We start from the raw sequence: 17688 nt of genomic DNA, 5'->3' as shown, positions 1-17688 counted from the left end.
TACAGAAGACTTCAGATGAATCTGTCTATCGTGAAGAATCATTTAACACATCCGGGAAATTAAACAAAATAATACTGCCACGCACACAATGGTTTCGGAAATTTTGAGGTGTTAGTATACTTGGATTATGTAAACAATTCTTCTCAACACTCATCTGGGATTATGTGGCCGTATATCCTGATTTGCATGAACTGCTGGTCCGATCAACCGCCGGGTCACGAGGGGTAATGTGAAATTCTCGTGGGAGCAGTGTTAATAACAATCGTCTGCAAAACAAACGCCTGAAACTCGAAATTAGCGTTTTGAACTGTTTCGATGGCACTCTCAGTGACGTGGCCCACGTATTAATTGAACGTCCTTCACCTTTATGAGTGAATTAATGGTCTCGCACGTCATGTCCACATAAAGGTTCATGATGCTGAGGGGTATATCAAATGCAAAAAAAATTAATTAATGAGCTGGCTATTTAAACTATTATTTATACAAGAGTAACAACGCCGTTGCTACGATGCTGCATGAAGACGCAATCTGACAGCAATAAGGACTTTCCGCAAATAACCTCAACTTTTTTATGTTCTGAAATGAAGCCCCGAAATCATTGCGAGAAAAACGTGAAACTAAACAACACGATGAGTGAGCGAGTACTTAAGAAAAACAAACACAGCAACTGCGGCAGTATTCTCGGGCGAGCGCTTTCGAGATATTTTGCGAAGCTCAATACTGCATGTGTTTTCGTAATCGTGCGCGCCGGGCTTGGCACACCGGCAAGAACGCTGTCCGCCGATCGCGGATGCGTCCGATGCAAATAACACGTGTGGAGGCGAAGCCATCATATTTTTTAAAGAAATCGCCCGTAAACAATGCAACCTAATAAGGTGAACAAGGTGTCTTGCGTGTCAAGACCACGACATGATTGTGAGATACACTGCAGATTAATTTTGACCGCCTCGAATTCTTTCACGTGCTCCTATATCTAAGCAGAGGAATGTTGCTTTTCACACCTGTAGGAATGCGGCTGCTGTGGTCGGGAATCAGACCCATCCCCGAAGTTAGCAGCGCGACACAACAACAAACCTGATCACCCCTTTCAAAGTGTGCACGACAGCGCGTGGGCACCAATGGGGACTGTGAAGAAAAAAAGGCATATAACTTATTGCCGTTTTACTAGGAACATTATCGATGCTGTTTTCGTCATTCACCTGAAGCTTGAGACAGGCAAAAAGCAAACGTAAACAGCGGAACAGCGCACGAAGCAAGCGCGTGATATGCCAGCGCGTCACGGTGGGCGTCGAAGAGTCCTTGCCGTGACGTCATCCACGCCTCCCGCCAGGCGGCGTCTCCTCAACTTCTCGGGGTTAATACCCGGAAACACTGCCGCTCCGGCGTCCCAAAGAATTACGTAATGATTACGCCACCAACACCATCTTGAATAATTTGCTAGTTCGGCGGCCTTTTAAAAGGGGCCGTAACTGAAGGCGAAATTGGCGCTAGGGTTCATGGAGATTCAAAATTAAAGCAGCCAATGGCAGCCTGCCGCCCGTGCCGACAAAGCTGTGCGCCCCGCGCCCATAGAGTTTCCTACAATACTTACTAGAGGGAACTCTGGCGCTAGTGTCTCTGGGAACTGCAATGCATCGCGCTTCAGCAAGCATGGGAATCATGGGTAGTACACGGATGTGTCTAAACTTCGTTGTTTCGGCTCCGTTTGTCTCCGCGTCGCCTGCATCCGCTTTGTCGCAAAACGAAGTTCAGCAAAAATCAGCAGTTTCACTTCACCATTTTAACTTCTTTAGGCTCACCGACTCAAATCTGGTCACGAAGTTCACAACGATCCATTCTTTTATCCGAAAGAAAACCAAAACATAGCAATAAACAAAGCCACAAGTGCGTTCGAAGCCCACAAGCACGAAGAATAGGCAAATCCGTGTACTACCCATCATTCCCATGGTGGCTGAACGATCGCAGCGCCAGAGTTCCCTCTAGGTCGTTTTAGGAAACTCTATGCCCGCAATAAAACGGAAAGGCGGGCTAGTTGGTTTGGTTGCATAATGATAATATTGCGCACGTAATGCCCTCGCCGGCCGCCGAGGCCGTGCGCGCGCCGCGACGCTAGTTTTGAATTCCTCGAAAGTTCCGTTGTAGCACGAAGCGAGTGTTGAGAGCGGACACCAGGCTGGCCGTGCAGGCAGGCTATGCTTAGCGGACACCTGCAAGTTTCCCGTTGTGGTTGGCGGGTCATTGTTCGCTCTTGAGACTTATCGGAGTGGTCTTTATGTCAGCCGTGCTCCGTCGCCGCCAAACAGGAGCCCGTCCTAGTCGCTGGCCTTGACATGAAGTTTCGTGATGTTCCGTTACATGAAGCGAGCTTTGGCCGGCGTGTGGAGTTTTTGTGGTGTTTGCGTGTTGTGCGCTTTTGCCGCCGTGGTGGTTAATGGCACGCACCATTCGTACATCAAGCAACGGTGCACGGATACTTCAAGACCGGCCGAGTTCCGCAAGATTCTTCGAGGTTCCGAAAAACTAAAGGTGAGCATGCGGCTTGCGTTCGCAGCCACACATATACGAGTTGCAGTTGGACAACACAGTTATTGTTTTTTTTAATATGGCTGAATCGTGAAGAGCACGATGTTGCAGTTAATATCGCTGTTCCTAGAAGCAATGAAATTAAAGCACTTGAGACTCATAGTTTAACTTTTGCGTCTATGACAGAACTGCGTGATGGAAGTGCATTTTGCTTTTTTTGCCTGTTTATCACTCGCCATCGTTTAATACGCGTTTCTGAGACTCAATAGGCAGTTTTAGAATAGCGTACGAAAAGCTTTGCGTTGGCTTTTCGCGCAACTGTGCATGCTTCGTACGCTAACCGCTTGCGAATAGCGAGCCGCAAACGCTAACATAGCGTACGCTATTCTAAAGCGGCCCAATGTATCGCAGCTTGCACTGAGCCAAGACGACGAAACTACGTTGTGCCTCATGCGACTGCGCAATTTGTATCGTTGGAATTAATAGTTTTCAATTGCTTTATTTCAGGACGGAAACGTTTTCGGAGTATTCGAGAAGGCAAGAAATGATGCGTTTGCCCAAGGAGGGGTTAACAGCTGTAGAATCAGCTCTCTGCGAAGTCTCGATCCGCAACTCAAGTGGACCAGCTTTCTATCCTGCGCCCAGTGCTTCTTCTCGGTGCGTGAATATGCTATGTACTTACGGCTGAAGAAGCACTCTGCGTGTTTATATATTGTCTCTGCTATTACCTATGGAAAAAGCGCTCTAAGGACTCATGTGTAGGCATGAGACATGTCCTATATGCAGAATTTTACTGTTTGTGTTTATTACAATGAAGTGCTCAGTGTACCGAACATGACGTCCTCCCTTCAGTGGCGTTATATTCAGCTAGGCATTGTATTGACGGTGAAAGAAAAGCTGCGTATAGGCTTATTTCACCTGGTCGTTGAGTAATACTCTTTTCTTCGAATGTGATGTCCTGCTGCATAAACTGACTATGGCCTGCATCCCGTTGCCACCAACTAACTTTCAAGTAGTGTTGAGGTACCATATATTGTGTCTTGCTCTTGTTAGCGCAACGTACTACTTACTGTGCTAAATCTGATCTTTGTCATTTTGTTTATCTGGTGAAGGTGTCCAGCATTTCATGTATATTTGTGCAAAATCTGAGCAAATATGTAATTGGTTGTTTTGTGCTTCGTACTATTTCAACGGTTAATAAGTAAGTTATTGCATTATTATTTCATATTTACATATTTTGCGCTTCGTTATGTTTTTGTCATGCACTGACATTTTTTTGAACTACATGATTACCTCTCATCAGAGGCTCCTCTGCACTTTGCTCGGTATTGCACCAAATGAAAATCGTGTTTCTTATATGTGTGCACGTCAAGGGGCCTACACCTTTCAATGCGTTCGATTTTTTAATTTCTAAATTTTACAATGAGCTTTTGTGTTTAGTCATGCACACACTGTGAATTCTTCCCTTCTGTTCTTCTCCTGAACTTGTATCGTGCCCCATTACATGCAAATCTTGAGTTTCGGAAACAGAACAATAAAAAGAGGTAACAGAAATGATATAGGTGGATTCATCCTTTATGCTCTAGGACATGCTGGCTGCGGACAAACACGAATGCGCGGCCAAGCACAGCACGCGCGTGAGCGCACGCGAACAAAGAAAAAGAATCCCGGCGCGCGGCATGGGAGAGGAGAAAAAGCAAGCCCACACAAAAAGAGAGAGAAATAATACGGCGCGCGGAGAAAGAGGCAGAGGGGTGGAGGCGAGCGGCGGTTGTTACTGTTGCCCTGACGACGTAAGCAACGTAATCGCTACGTCATCGCCCCCTGAGCTTGGCGGCCTTCTGCAAGGGGCGTAACTCAATAGCGCTCTCGGCGCTGTCGGCGCTTGCGTCGGCGGAGCGTTTGAAATTCGCGTCCTATGGGAGGTATACGACCGTTTATTCACACAACACACAAGGGACACGCGTGAACACGGGATTGGTCACATTTCAAATCCCGTGTGTCACTACACAACGATATCCGTTACTCTTCACTGAAATGAGGCGCAGAGGCAGTGCGCGTGCGCTCAATAGATGGCGCCACCAACACCCCAACTTGCACTCTCCAGTGCGTTTAGCGATATCAGATGTCACAAAGAATGCGCATCGCGTCCCTTCAATTATCCGTCAACATTCCGCGAGCTTATGCTTTCAGACGCTATACTGTCATAATAGCTGTCAATACTTCAACATGGTGGAAGATACTTCTCCATATTTGTAGTTATCAAATTTTTTAACCCAGCTGGCGACACCACGAAGGCCCTCGACAGCGCTCGGACCGCTATCCGTAAACGAAGCCATTGTGTGATCATCTGCAGCGCACATGGGCCTCGTGATTGGAGAGCTGAAGCTGCGCCATCGTGGTAACTATCCACAATATCAAGTGATTCGACATTAGATCGGCTGCTTTTTCTCTTCAAACGTTCGTATGTTCGCAGACGTACGAACTGTTGTTTAATGGAATGGCTTTTGTCCAATGCCAAGCGTCCACATTCCTTCACAACTGTTTCAACTGTCCATACATATGGAAGGCAACTTGGTAGAATGGGTATTACCTGCGATATTTTCGAGAACATGGACAGCTTACCATGAGTCCTGTACGCTTCAGCCAGGCTAGTGTTACTCTAAGGCTGAGATTACGTCTGCGGCTGTCCGATAACGCGTTCTACTAAGCAAGCCAGTGTCTAAAAGAATGATTGAACAATTTTAACATTTTCTCTAGTGTCTGAAGCTTTAAAAGAAACCTAATGTGCGGTGTTTATGTGAGAAACATTACATTTGCGATTGTGACAGGATCCCATCTTTTTGAATGCTGATGCGTTCGTGCTGGTTGATCCGGTCCTCAACGTGGACGCATCCGAAGACGCGACACGCAAGGGAAGCTGTGTGAAGTCGCAATGGATTTCTTCGCAAATGCTCCCCCCAAGTAAGCACGCGAATGGTAGCCCCGATTAATAAATCGACGACGAGGAAAAATGAAGAATACTATCGGTTAAATGTTTCCAGAACAGCAGCAAACCAGGTGCCGTATAGGAAGGAAATAAACGAGGCATCACAGATAAAAAACAGGCATCTCGTTGTGCCAGAAGTTCTTTTCGTCATTCGTATAGACATGTTTAACCTCTCGATCATTAGTGAAGGAAGCACGGAGCAGCATTACCAGCTCTATTGGATTACCGAAACCTCACTGTTTTCGGAAGACATTGCGTAGTACGAGCGACAAACGCAAGATCCTTAAGAGCGATATAAACAAAAAGATTTTGAAACACTGTTATCACATTTGCTGAGCTTTTAGGGCCATGAATCAACCAGTCATCAGTGAAAACGTACCCTCTGACTTATCCTAACATAAACAGACCTTGCCTGTGTTTGACATATTAGCAATGGCATTGAGAGTATTCTTACCTAGATCATTCCTTTTGATTTCTTTTTCAGCCATTTCGCTAAAATCCGTGACGTGATCGTAATTTCGACTCGTAAGTTATCATTTATTTCGTACATCATCTTAACAATATATGGGGTTTAACTCCTACCTTATCTTGTACAGCTAACTACGTCGTTTGGCGTTGAAAAATGTTTACTAAGAAATAATGCGTGTATTATAAAAGCTCGGTGCGTATCTGCGACCATTGAGTCTCTGGCGTTCGAAGCACTCTGATTTAGATGAAGGGGCATTCCGTTTTTTAATTGACATAAAAATTTTACAGATCTGAAAATCAGCATGCACTTCAGGTCTCGTGAAGCCACAAATCAAGCTTTTAAACTAAATTCTATGGGGAGAATAAAACAGACCGCGTCAGGCGAGTGCAGCAAGATAAGATAACGTATGTATAAAGAAAAGGTTCCGAACAAACCTCTTCAAGTGCCTAACAATAAATTCCTTGTAGTTTAATAATAATAATAATAATAATAATAATAATAATAATAATAATAATAATAATAATAATAATAATAATAATAATAATAATCGAAGACAGCATAAGGCTAGACAAACAATGAATTCTTTTAGAAAAGATGCATAGCAAAGACACTCCCTGGATGTCAAAACAGTTCGGAAAGGAGTAATGACACAATTTTATAGAGACATCGCAAAAGGGACATTTTCCGTTTCCTTCGTATACAGTGTCTGCAACGCAAAAATGTCCACAAATCAAAGGTGTCGGAGAACACGTATAAAATATTTTAATTTTAATATTATAAGACTTTGAAGGTTTTCGTCGCTGAACTTACGCGTTCTTAACACAATTGAGAAGTACAAGCCACTAGCTTGTAAGAAATAAGAGATCCCGTCGGCAGTGCAGTGATAATGACTCAGAGTATTTGAACATCCAGAGTATTTTTAGCAAAGCGATGGTTATATATGCGAGGAATTTTTTCACTCGTTCAGTCCGCTGGAAGCAGCCATTCCATATCACGTTCAAGTTGCCCGACAATTTCAAAGTTTGCGAGCTTTGCGTCCTTTTGCATGCAGCCTCCTTTAAATCGGGAGTGTTAATATAATAATAATAATAAAATCAGAAATCACTGAATCTTTTAGGATCACAAACACTGGATGTGTTAAGGAGTAATGACACAATTTTGACAAAGGGACATTCCGTTTCCTTCGTACAGTCATGTCCACAAATCGTTGGAGAACACGTTTATTTTAATTTGACTGAAGTTTTCGTCGCTGAGCGTCTGCACCACGAGGACATTCCCGATAACGTTCCCCGATTTGCGCTTTGCGTCCTGCAGCAGCCTACGTCGCGAGGGCGACAGTTTCATCGTTGTTTGTGTGCACCACGAGCAGATCGGATTTGCCTAGTACGTCAGTTTTTGTATCGTCATACTGACATGAAACGTCACTGAGAAGCCGCCCCCCCCCCCCCGATATCGAAACCGAAAATGTCTTTTATTGCGATAGCAATTCTATGGACAGTCTCGGCTGGATTTTGCCGTCGCCGTCGCCGTTGTCATGCACCGTATATGTATAAGTATGTATACATACATATATATATATATATATATATATATATATATATATATATATATATGAGCCCCACAGAAAAATAATTCAGCAAAATGCTTCCGAAGCGCGGAATCGAACAAGGGACCTCTTGCTCCGCAGCGAGTGGCGCTATCCACTACGCCACGAAACGCAGATCCTCCACGTATAACGGCGAGCGTTATATACACACGCTTTACCGCTGGACGGACTCAGAGACGGCAGGCGATTATAAGCGTTTCTTCATTACCAGCGAGATGGCGCTAGGAGCCCGATGGGCGCATTTAAATGTCGTCGGCGAGCTCGCTCGCTTCTTCTTATATTTGCGCATGGGAGAAGCTTGCGCTTCCGCTGTCTGCTCGCGCGGTTTTCTCGTGGTGAGGGGAAGAGGAATGTTTCAAGCTTTCACCGTGATGTCCGCGCTCATGTTACGGCGCGTACGAATGTCACTCGAGCTCAAGGGACGCCGCTAAACGAACAAACAGAAGATGAACGCGAACTATCAAGTGTCACAGCTCGATACTTGAAGCACGCTAGTTTCCTTCGCTGCTTCGGCCGCCTTTGCAGCAGAAGCGCTGTTCAAACTGAGAGTATCCATTGGCGAGCCTCACTTCGTATAGCATTACTTCCTTGCTATCGCATTCATTGCTTCGCCCTTGCGGCGAAACTGTGACTTTTTTAATGTAGCGGTAATTAAAATATATACGATGCATTCCCAGGCACCACAATACTCGTTTTAGGTTTCTCGACACCAGTATCTTTATTTAGAGCAACAATCGGAAAATGTTTAAAAATCTCGTCAGTACTCCTTTAACCACTCCCTGGAACCACGAATTACGGGCACAGTGTGTATGCAGGCACAAAAAGGAGTTAAAACCACAGCTCACCGGTTCGCAGAATGAATCGTGGCGCATGTTCAAGACTTGATATACACTTGAGATATGTAAACTCCTGGAAGAAGTAAAATTAAACGACTTCAATGAAAGAGTACGTCATTGATTTGACCAATGACTGCCCTAGGAACTACGAGGTACTAGAACACTTATGCGTAGCTGCCTTTCCGAGTGTTATTAACACTGCACAAACGCCGTAACCATAGCGAGTAAGCTGAGACCTTTCTTTGCGTATTGGCGGGAAATGACATGGTGTGCATATTCACACATTATTAGTTTTAATTATTATATACACTAGCGCTCTCAGATAAGCTCTTGCGCACTGATGTGAGAGCGCTAGTGTGTTTTTTTAAAAGCTACAGAACTTTTGGAAAAAAAATATGACATGCAAACATAATTTAATTTCTCTTTTGTTGTCTAATAATTTCTGCTCTTAACCCATCGTCCAGCGCAGAATAGCCAACCAGCACGTTAAACTAGTTAATCTAGCTGCCCTTTTGTAGTTATCGCCCTTTCTCTCGCGTTACTATTACCGGAAAAATTAATTAAATTCTGTTTATCATAACTTTCCTTGTGTTGCTGCTGGTACTCTGAGAAGTACCAGTAAGAATTTATCTATTTTAGTAAAACACGTTTCGAACCTATCCATCACCTTGATTTGTTTTATTGTAGACTCGATCCTTTCAATTTCTACGTTAGAGCCTCGTGAAATTATGAATGTCCAGCTCTTGCCATTTCTCTCGTGATCCTGCAGTGATGGGCCTGGCAGTCTTCTTCTCCTTGGGCTGGGTGCTTGAAAAGCTCGGCTTCGGCAAAAGAGGAATCAAACCCGGCAGTTTGGCTGCAGCCTATCATGCTTTTCAGCGTAGCCCAATCCAAAAGTCTGGCGCCTTCTCCGTTCTGCAGAGCTGGGGAGTCAAGGGGATTCCCACAATTGGCCGAATGAGCATCGGCTTCTGCACCTTTTACATCTGCTACATAGTTTTAGCGGTTAGACTGATCATCGGTTTGCTGATTGAGAGGCCCTCTTTATCTGAAAGCGAACCTACCGCCAAGCCTTAACTAAAGAAGAAGACATGTGGGCCCTCTAAAGCATCGTTTGTGACTTTATTTTCTGAAACTGCAGAGGACTACGTGCCGTTTCGAGTGGCTTATGCGCGTGTATGAGATTTAGTAAGTGTGCACCCACGAGTTATATAGACTACATCCGGTAAGGGTCAGATGTGCTATAAGCAATAGCTTATATATGACCCCGGATGGTTATATACACCAGTGGCCGAGGCTGATAGCTAACAATAAAATTTTGTTGCGCACCTAGTCTACGGTTGCGTGAAGGACGCTCCAATGGTATGGAAATTTTTTCACGTGCCACTTCCAATATCTGTTGTCCCTTGCATTCGCTTACATTAATATCCTTTTTGTTTCCTACAGCCATAGCAGAAAGGAATAGGAGCCTTTTAATTGCCACTGAACACGATGCACCTAGAATCTCGAGACTTGTAACAGACACAATTTACACCATCAGAGCTCACCTTTCCTTGGTTTTTGCTCGCCTTATCGTTTTGTTACATCGATTTCCTGCATGATATGTTTATGGTTATTTAGTAGATGCTTGGCGATCGCTGTTTAAAACACGTATGCTCTGTAACAAATATTTTCTCATTGATCCTCATTCATTTTTTGGGGGGTTAGCTAATGCATGAGAGACCACAAGTGAAACATTCTCTCAATGCACGCTTTCTGTAACCTCTTAGGCAGAGTCGTACACAACGCGTTACAAGTAATCGATTACCTAGTAGTCAATTATATTTTCTTGTACTTTTGTAATATAATCGATTACTTTTTCGAAACTTTAACGCATTGGGTAATTTCATTACATTTTCCTGTAAATAATTACGGGTAATCAATTACTATTTTTCCCGAAATGAAGTTGTAGCCGGTCTTCTACGGCAGTTCTCAGCCCGAAAAACATGCTACCGCTCTTTAGGATAATATATAGCCTATTTTTTTCACATTTTCCTTGGCCTTACCTGCGACGCCTTGCCCGAGCGCCAGCAACAGCGAAGCGCCACGCTTCATAGATGATCGAAGCAATGCGCAACTATAGGCTGGTGCGCAAGGTGTTCCTACGTTATAATGGCGCCCTTTCCGCCAGCGTATGCATTGAGAGTGTGTTCAGTGTATTTGACACTTCTCTAGCGTCATTCCGTAACGTTTCGCTCAATGTGAAAAATTACGCCACAGTCACCACCCCGTGCATGCTTTGCATAACATCGATTCACACGGTCTGCCGATTTTATAATATGTGCGGTTTGACGTGCCAAAAACACGACATGATTATGAGGGACGCCGTAGTGGAGGACTCCGGAGATTTCGGCAATCTGGTGTTCTTTAACGTGCACTGAAATCGAAACAGTACTGGGGCATATAAAGCATTAGCCTCCATGGATCGAAATGCGACTGCCGCGGCCGGGATCGAACCCGCGATCTTCGGGTCAGCAGCCGAGCACCGTAACGTGTATCAGCTGACACCTTAACCAAGAAACGTGGAAGAATAAGCGACGACAACTTTGAAAAGGAACTCAAGCCTCCATTCTAAAAAGACGGGGCGTGCAAACACGGACACAAGAAAAGTCAGGACACCACAAACGCCGGCTAACAACTGAAGAGACGCACAACGGCGGAAAAGAACCAAGGCACGAAAACTTACCTACGCATGCCCTTGCAACAGGCGAACCTATCAATCCGGCACGCGTGGGGGCCTACGTGGAAGATAACTGTTAAGGCATTTGATTTCATTTTTATGCAAATTGATCGCTAACAGACTGCTAACCGGAGCATCACCTTCTAATCTATCTTTACATGTGTCGAGATTATAAGTGCACGCCAAAATTTGATGCATGCGCAGTGTTGTACCGGCATAGAAATGAAGAAACGCGCCTGATGATTGAAGCATGGCATATCGAGAATAGTGGTAGCGCATGCGTGAGCTAATCGTCGATTAACTTGCGCAAAGATGAACTCAAATGCCTTAACAATTATCTTCCACGTAGACCCCCATGCGTGCCGGATTGATAGGTTCGCCTGTTGCATGGGCATGCGCAGATAAGTTTTCGTGCCTTCATTCTTTTGAGCCGTTGTGCGTCTCTTCAGTTGTGAGTCGGCGTTTGTGGTGTCCTGACTTCTTTCTTGTGTCCGTGTTTGCACGCCCTGTCATTTTAGAATGAATACTTACCAACTAGCTCTGCTCTCTGTTATTCATGCCTCCAGTTTTCTCTCTACTGTGCAAGCTGCAGAGTAGTACGTTGTAGTTTGAGTGAACTTGTGTCATTGCGTTGCGGCAATAACATTTTCGAGGAAAGTAACCTAAAATAATCGATTTCATTTCTCTTGGCCTCAGTTACTTTTCTGAGTGGGTAATTGGCCACTGTAATCAATTACATTTTAAAGGAAATAATTGTAATTGTAATAGTTTATTTTCTGTAACGTGTAAGAGTATGCTCTTTGGTAATACTTCAACAAAAACTTTTATGGTAACTAATAGATGATGATGATGATATTGATAACTTATACCTCATCAGTGATGTCAGCTCGTTGTTACTTGCCCTCACATTTGCAGGGTACCGTACCGCCGAGTACCGTACGAACAGCGATTGTTCTTACACGGGAGAATGCTGAACACGCTGTTATGCATATCATTCCTTGGATCAACAACTGCTGGGAGCCCTGAGCATCCAGCAATAATCTGATAGTTCTAGCGTGGCAATGGCAACGCGTTGCCGGTGCCAGTCGTGGAGGCCACGGTGGTAGAAGCGCGTGTTCTACCTGGCCAAAAAATTGGCAGTAACTCAGTACGGCAGTGCGTGTTGTTCTCGATGTCTACACTTTTTCAAAATTCTTCTGACCACTTTTGTTATAAAAACGAGCAATTTCGGCCACTTATTTACAGCCCGGACGATCTGTGACCACAATATTTATATAGCCCAAACTAGCCCTATAGGGCACACTGTCGTTGAGCTTCAATCGCATGAAAAGCATTTTGAATTCTGTCAGTATGAAAGAAAATAAGGCAGCTTCGCATTAGAGGTGGCAAACCTGAAGCAACAGCAGAGCTGGGTGGCCTTCCTTGTTTGTGTTTATTTTTCTCTTTATCCTTTTCTGTTTTCCGTATCTCTTTTTATCACTGTTTCTTCATTTTTCTTTCTTTCTCTCGCCAATATATTTCTCTTTATCGCTCTTTCTATCTTTTTCCCCTTTCTCCCTCTGTCTATTTCTCGCTTCCTCTTTGTTTCTAGCTTTGCTCTCTCTCTCTCTCTCCTTCTCGCTCATTCTTTGTTTCTCTATATTTCTCTATAATTCTCCCTTTCTGCCTTGCTCTCTGTTTTTTTCTATCTCTTTCTGTGTCTATTTCTTTCTATCTCTCTCTGTCTATTTCTTTCTATCTCTTTGTACACGTCTTTCCCTTCTCCTCGCCCTCACCTCACTTCCCTTTCTTACCCCCTTGCTGTACTATACTGCCACGCTGCTGCTTGTTTTATTTTCATGTATTCGGGTTTGACCCGCAACGACGGTTAGCAACGCTCGACGCAGACCGCGCCGCAGTGTTTGAGAAGCTTCGCGATTCTAGTAGATCGCTTTGTTGAGATTGCACGCAGGACGCGAATAGTGTAGAAAAAACAGAGAGCAAGAGAGAAATATAGAGAAATATAGAGAAACAAAGAATGAGTGAGAAGGAAACAGAGAGAGAGAGAGAGAGAGCAAAGCTAGAAAAAAAAGAGGAAGCAAGAAATAGACAGAGGGAGAAAGGGAAGAAGATAGAAAGAGCGAAAAAGAGAAAAAAAATTGATGGTGAGGGAACGAAAGAAAAAGAAAGAAACGGTGATACAAAAGAGGTAGGAAGAAAAGAGAGAAATAGCAAAAGATAAAGAAAGAGAAAAATAAATAGAAACAAGGAAGGCCACCCAGCTCCGCTCTTGCTTCAGGCTTGGCACCAATGTGGCGAAGCTGCCTTTATTTTCTTTCATACTGAGAGAATTTAAAATGCTTTTCATGCGATTGAAGCTCAACGACAGTGTGCCCTATGGGGCCAGTTTGGGCTACAGAAATAGCGATGATCAGTTTTTCGACGACCGACGCTCCGTTCGTCGCTATCAGTGTACAGTGTCTATTGCTGTAGTTGGACCGCGTGACAATACTATTCAAGGCTATGCTATGCTCTTATTGTTTCTTTTTGTTTCGTTCGACCTCTTTCTTTGTCTTTCTGCCTTTCTTTCTTTCTCTCTTTCTTTTTGTTGGGCTAACTGTTGCCTTCTCCATTTTTAGTGGACCCGACGTGAGTAGTGGAATTTACCCAATTGCTGTGGCACATACCAGTTTATGATAATAAGTTGTCAGATTTACCCCTTTTCTGTGGCACATACCAGTTTATGATGATGATAGTTTTTTGATTCGTCGGACAAGGAACGATTTGCTAAACAGTTTCGCGGTTACGAACCTGGTACAACTGTTGAAAGCAGTTTTGTGACGTAACATCAGGCTTTGGAAACTTTGGAAGTTCGTCATTGAAGCCTACTGAAAAAAAAGCGCGCGCTCTATACAAACCAGTTTAACTGATTTTGCTAGATTTGTACACATGCACCGTGTTAACACAGCTGGCAAAACGTTGATATAGAGAGAATGAGTTTTAACTATCCAGAAGTACATGGATTACCACGAACTTATGTGTACACACCTGTTGCTGTTATCATCATCAATCATTTTTTAGGCGCGAAGCGCCTTAGGGTCTCGGCTTGTCGGCGGTGCATCGTCGTCTGCTGTCGCCGCGTGCATCGTCCTGACCGATTTGCTTTCTTGCATGGTCGTGCCCTGTCCATTTGCTTGAGCACTAGAGAGGGCGCCACCGCCTCAGCGCTCGTCGTGCGGCGAGAGAGAAAGAGTGAACGGCGCGCGTTGACTATGGAAACGCTTTTTCTGCGATGAACGATGGTCTACCAGCTCGCGTGGAACCAGAACGCGCCCTCGCCCGCGAAAGGCAACGCTGACGCAGGCAGCATCTGCTAGCGAGTTTCTTGAAAAAAAAAATCACAGCATATCCACGGAGTGAATGATGATGAGTGGGCGAAGCTGCGGAGGTTCATCGGTAAACCGTGAATCTTCCGTGAATTCTGCCCACTACATCATCACCGACGTGAGATCGGGCGCGTTTATACTAAAGGGTCGATGAGTTATGACGACTTGCAGCTCACTTTAATTTTACATGTACGCTGTGAATTTTCATTGTTTAGAAAATCATTGCTTTAGAAAACATCTGGCGTCTTTCGTTAAGCAGCTGGCGTCTTTTCGTTTTGCTTTAGAAACATCTGGCGTTCTTTCGTTTTGCTTTTATAAAACATCTGACGTCTTTCGTTGGTTTATTTCATCAATCAACGGCGTTTTGAACAAAATTTTTATTGTTTAATCACGCACAGGAGAAATCTCACCAGGCACTACCTTGGAGGTAAACAATGGCTGCTAATGGGAATGAGAGACAGAAGAAGTCGGCTTTTAGCTAACACTTACACTTCTACTTCTACTAACGTTTCCTACTGGAACATGCCAATAGCTGCTAATGGGGAATGAGAGACAGAAGAATTCGGCTTTTAGTTAACGCGCACGCTGAGAATTTTTTATTGTTCAACAACGCACAGGAAAAATCTCCCACCGGCACCACCTTGGAGGTCAAGATCTGGTACTAGCGTTACGACTGGTTACGCACTACTACTACTACGACTACGACTACGAGGGACGAACGGGTGCCGCCTTAAGGAGCTTCGCCCCTAAAAAAACCGACTGCTCGCGCTGCACAACCGTTCACCGGCCACCCCCTATATAGTATAGGCAATGTATCTTGACCTGCAGTGTAGTGCCGCCTGGAGATTTCTTTTGTGTGTAGTTGAACAATAAAGATTCGCAGTGTGCACGTTAACTAAAAGCGGACTGCGGGTCTGTGTCAAATCTTTCTTCTCTGTCTCATTGCGCGTTAGCAGTGATTTTGCTGTGGGAAACACCGGCTCATACTGCATGCTTCGCCCCTCCACAGGTTTGATGTTAGTGGAGCTGAAACACCCTTCCCTACATGCTACGCCCCTCCCCAATATTTTTTCACCTTATTTCCATACGCACTGTAGGAGGTCAAAGTATTCTTCGATTAAGACTGACCTCTCTGTATTTATGTAAATAAGCGCGTTCCTCATCTTCCTTGACAAGTGTCGCTATAATTCTAGCATTTATTTCTGCTCTGGCATCATGTTTCGTCGAACTAAATACGACCATCGAGTGATTCATAACCATAGTTTTAGCATAAGGCCTATTTGGGAACCTGTAAAGAAGAAAGCATCGCACTTCTCGGAATTAACGGTTCCTCCGAACGCCTGCGTTCTCTTCGGACACCACCATTACAGGCGGCAGACGTAGTAAGTCAATGTCTGAAATATTAAATTTACACGTGCGCCAGAATTTCATTCGTTTCTTCGCATTTTTGTTTTACTTTTATTATTTATAGACTGACTTCTCAACTGCGCGTTTCTTGATTTCACGACAAAACTTTTTTTTACCTCTTTGCTTCTATTCGTTTCGTAATTACCACTGATTTCATATAGGCAGGGGTAATAGTTCCCAATTTAATTAATGCCCACTGATTTCTTACAGTGGCAATAGCTCCCAATTTTTGGCGTAACACCTACAGTGCGTTGACGCTAGACTTAGATGAAATCGGCAGCATTATTGTTACACTTTGATTCCACTGTTGTAACTTTCCTTCAGGATAAGCATTTAGCTGTCTAGTCGGAATGTACAAGTAAATAGTTATTGCACCCTTCCCTTTATATGTTTGTTTTCTTTTCTCTGTAATCATTAGTTAATACTGCAAATAATAAAATTTCATATGAGCAATTCTTGACTCAATAAGACCGACTGGTGGGTTAGTTGGTACTGCAAATCTTATCTTTCAGCGCAAGGAAACACGAGGACGAAAAGGCAGACACGAGGACACAGCGCTACTAACAACTGAGGTTTATGTACAGGAAAGAAGGAAATGGTGTCAAAATCAACTTCGCACCACATATCGCTTTACGACAACAGCGCCATCACTACCGCGGCAAGAACAGTATCCCTTTTTGAGACAAAACAGACGGGCTGCTCACACAACCATTGGTTTTGTTAGTTTCAGACGCCTCAACAATTTTCGTGGTCATCTGGACTGAATTTGTTGCAATCACTTTAGTTTTATTTAAAATGGGCTTGCAACCACAGCGCATGAAGTGTGCGGCAATATGAGCACTCGTTGCCAGTTTGCTTACATTGTCAGAATGTTCTCGTATGCGGTGATTGAGGCATCTGTTTGTCCAATGTACTCTTTTCCACATGACAAGGTGATACAGTAGACAACACCTTCCGCGCTGTTTCCGTAAAGCGACATGTGGTGCGCAGTTGATTTTGACGCCCTTTCCTTCTTTCTTGTACATTCGTATTTATGCTGTTACCGTATGATATAAACCTTAGTTGTTAGTAGCGCTGCGTCCTCGTGTCTTCCTCTTCATCCTCGTGTTTCCTTGCGCTGAAACGTAAAAGAATTCTTGACCAATTTCCCATTGTGGGTACGAGCCATATGTGAAGGTTAATCATCACCATCACAGTCTCGTAGCCGGTGTGACGTGAGCACGCGGCCACCGCCTAGGGCGCTTGGACTGCGGCGGCTAGACCGGTGAGTTCACTTCTACTTGTTCACACAGTCTTCTTTCTGTGCAGCATAGCCTCAGGCATGTTTTATGTCGCGAACACTGTGAACCACAGCAAAAGCAAAGGGTTGCATGAGGCTAGATTGAGGGACAAGGTACAGCACATCCGTATTAATTCAACTTCGTCGTACTCTGCCTCGTCAGTTTCGCGCCTGAAGCATCGTGAAATAACACAAAAATTGCACCGACGGCATGCGTGGACCCATTATAACACGACAGCGTTAAAGAGCTCGTTTCACAGAAATGCCGGTGTCTGTGTTGGCGTCGTTAGTTGTGAGGGATAAATGAGCGCTCTCCGTGAGCGAAAATTTGAGATAAATGCAAATAAATAAATAAATAAACAATAAAACGCTAGGTACGACTTGGAATCGAACCCAGCGTTTCGCTTGGCAAGCGGAGTTTTACTAGACAACCACGTCATTGCCTATAACTGCCTCCGCAACAAAGCCTATAGGTACATGGTGATGTATAGCGAG

The sequence above is a fragment of the Rhipicephalus sanguineus genome, chromosome 3, assembly GCF_013339695.2.
Source record: "Rhipicephalus sanguineus isolate Rsan-2018 chromosome 3, BIME_Rsan_1.4, whole genome shotgun sequence".
NCBI classification, from domain to species: Eukaryota; Metazoa; Arthropoda; class Arachnida; order Ixodida; family Ixodidae; genus Rhipicephalus; species Rhipicephalus sanguineus.
The sequence above is the reverse complement of the archived record's forward strand: the minus strand, read 5'-3'. Positions refer to the sequence as shown.